This window comes from Hyaena hyaena, unplaced genomic scaffold, assembly GCF_003009895.1.
Source record: "Hyaena hyaena isolate Hyena2069 unplaced genomic scaffold, ASM300989v1 scaffold_1458, whole genome shotgun sequence".
In the NCBI taxonomy this organism is placed as follows: domain Eukaryota; kingdom Metazoa; phylum Chordata; class Mammalia; order Carnivora; family Hyaenidae; genus Hyaena; species Hyaena hyaena.
In genome coordinates, this window is record NW_024082089.1 from 160585 (window position 1) to 164316 (window position 3732).

Sequence of the window (3732 nt, forward strand, 5' to 3'; positions counted from 1 at the left end):
TTAATCTCTTCTGAAAACTCCCTCAGAAATACACCCCCAAATTATGTTTAACCAGCTAGCTGGCCAACCCTTGATCCATTCAAGTTAATGTAAGTTTATCTATCATAGTGTCGTTAAGTATTTAAACAATCTGAATGTTCCTCGATTCTTAAGATTAATGGTCTATAAAAGAAATTATTATTTCAAAGATATAGCTAAAAATAAGACACCGTGCAGAAGAAATACTAAGGTTCTTTTGCGGTCAATATAATTAATGACATCTATAAAATTTTCCAAATCATAGTGTTCAAATGATCATAATTCAGGTTTCTTTAAGTCACATTCACAAGAAAGTACAATTTAATTCCATATAAAAAATTATATTTGTAAATAACTCGTGTTTTTAAAACAGTGCACATGCTACTATTGACATTTCAGAAAGCTGAAGCATTCTGATCTGTCTTAAATTCACAATGTAGAATATTACCACATTCAGAGTTATCAGAATGTTTAACCATGAATTAATGATCCAACATTTACCAAAATCTTACCTAGGACATGTGAATGGGATGGACTGTAGGATATATTATCTCGTAGTGTTCTTTTTCTTTTTATATTGTGTTAACTCTGAAGAAAGCGGTGTCTCTAAATTACAGAATGACTTTACAAAAACATTGATGACAGATTGCCAATTTTCACAATGTAACAATAATATAATTGGTAACTCAGAGAAGAGCTGAAGATTTTGAAAACTGATAGTTTAACATTCTGTTCTCTATCTTGGCTAATGTTACTTATTTAAGGACACACGTGAAGAAGCTTAAGGGACATGACAGGAAAGAGACCATCCCTTCAGGCAAAGCAAGGGGCTTGTTTTCTAAATTTGGATATACTTACTTTGTTTCTATTTTCCAGTTTTAGTTTTTAAGTTTTCACACCTAATTATTCTTAAGTCGTATATAATTATTATTTGACATACTGGCCTTCCCATTCAAAAGCTGGTAGAGATTGTGTGTATATGCCTCTGTCATTCTTTCCTATTAGAAGGAGAATTAAGTTATTTCACAACAGAACAAGGAAGCGTACCAAGTGTCATTAAATAAAGTCAAGCTTTTTAGAAAAATAATACTTCACTGCTACTAGCATCCTGAATCTTAAAGTATCTATCTACATACTCCTTTCACTAACACAAATTTGCATATGTGGTATACAGCTAGAATGTGGAAAGTCAAAATGTGGAACTCAAATCTTTCCAAATAGAAAGAATATACAATGGATGAATGATGTCTACAGGTTTTCCTCCTCTTGTGTGTTGTCAGCATGCCAATATCTCTCATCAGTCCATGATTCAACTGAGATGCAGAAAGAGGCAGACGCAGACAGATTAAATCTTTGACAGTTCCCATCCAGTGCTGTATTCTTTTAATAGAGCTTTAAGAGGCAGCGGGCACACACAATGCATGCCACGTATGATTGATAGAAAGTGTAGTTTGCTTACTCTAATGCTTGACAATGCGGAGCAACACCTACTCTGGCATTACAAACTCGAACCCTGACAGCCAAAGCAGGTACAGCCTGCCTGCAGACCATGGGCCAAGTACAGATTTAATTTTCATCCATCAACGAAAACATAGATTTCTCTGAAAAACCTTAATGTCCCTCATTTTATTAACAAGTGATGAGTGTAATAGAATCTTGGAATTGTTTTTCTTAAGTACAAAAGCTGATAATCAATTTAATCTGACAACCACTTCTACATGCTTCTGATTTGTAAACATTGTTTGGATCACTAAAGAAATACACAAATAAGTCTCCAGTTTCTAAACTTGTAATCATGGGGTGGGTTGAGGGTGGAGTTAAACAAGTGTAAAATTATTAAAATACAGGTCAGAATATATTCATGTTTCAAAGGAATGAGGGTTCATCCCTAGTTGGAACAGTTAAAACCTCCGTAGAGCTTTTCTTCATGTGGTGGAAAGCATTGGCTTTACATCTAAAAAGGAGTAATCATTTTACATTCATATATATGTGTCCTTGAAAAAAAAGGTCACTCAAGAAGTTAGTGAACTCCATTTGGCAAATGGGGAAATCCTATTCCAAGAAATAAAACAAGAAATAAAGCTAGAAAGCTGTACAACTTAGATGAAGGCTGTGACTCCAAATTTTGTATTGCTTGAAAAAATGCTCTTGGTTAATGTAGCAAAGATTTGGAACCTGATCTGAGTGTTGACAATAGAAACTAGAATACGGATATGAGGTGATGGGGGCTGTTATTTAAATATAGGGAACATAAAAAAGAAAGAGAAGGTAACAGAGAAAAGAAGCTCAAGAGAAAAGACATATTTCAACAGAGTGAGAATTAGGGAGAAAAAACAAAGTGGTAAGAGAATATTGGGAAAAATTGGGAATATTGGGAAAAAATAGAAAAGAGTCATGATTCCTAATAAAGAATATATCAGAAGAAAAATTTGTCATCCATAAGGGAAAACTGCTGTATCCTCGAAGTCACCACAGTGTCTAATACTGAATATATTCTCAATAATTATTAGTTAATTAAAGAATAATCCTTATCTACATACATTGACTTTCTTTTTACTCAATATTCCTATTTGGACTTAAGATCTTAAGTATGAAACACAAGACTTTGTACTTATATTTTTCCCTTCAGCTCCATGGTAACTCTATATTTTCTGCTGCATATTAGCAGCTGTAGCTATAATTTCATCACAGCACTGACTTTACTCCTAATCCTGACATATCTTGACCTTATTTGCTCTTATCTCACCTTATCCCAGCTAATAAGGAAGCACAAGATATATTCAGCAAAGAGATATATATTGGGTATTTAGAAACAGAAATATTACAGAATTATGAACCCATGTTTCCAACTCCTGTGTTGGAAAGAAAATTGTGAGCTATCTTACTTAGAGTCATTTACTATCAAAACTAAAGTAGAAAAATGTTTTAAAGGAAATATACAAAATTCATTTTCTTTGTACATAGTCAAACCCAACCATGTTTAATTTTTGACTTTCATTTTTTAATTGGAAAGCACTTTTCTCATAGGCAATACCATGTCAGTACTTGAAAAGAAAGAGAGATTTGGGCTCAAATCCTCCAGATTTCTCTCTCTACAGCACCATTTACTTTAGTTCCCTTTTCAACAAAAACATGTTGCCTTATTTTATAGCTAAAAGTTCTACTGGGACAACTCAGAATGCATACATCACAGTTTGGTGTAAGTATTATGGACAGTAAAGATATTGAAAATTTAAGACAATACTAATTTTATTACATTTTAAACTTTCTTTACCCACAGATCTTGAGGGGCTATTTGCTATTCTGAATGTCTATTCAGTCATATCACAGTTTAATTCTATCAACTTATTTATTGTTTCAACTCAAGAGGTGGCTCAAGTAAGTCAATTTGTGGTCATCTGGATTGAATGAATATCACACTTTTTCAAATTAGCCTATGCTTTAAAACGATGATTTTTAGGGTACCTGTGGAAAATAGTCTTGCCTTTAAAGTGAAACAGACATAGCAGACAACTAAGAAGGCAACATAGAAGACAACCAGCAAGGTTAGAAGAACATGTGGCAGAAATCCATATACTATGCATGAAATTAACAATCTGGATGCATTCTCAGAGGCAAACACAAGATAGTCTCTTATTGAATGCTGAGCTATTGAATATTGTAGAAGTGTCATGCAATTGTCACGGTGTAGTGGAAATATGGAAATCAGAGGTT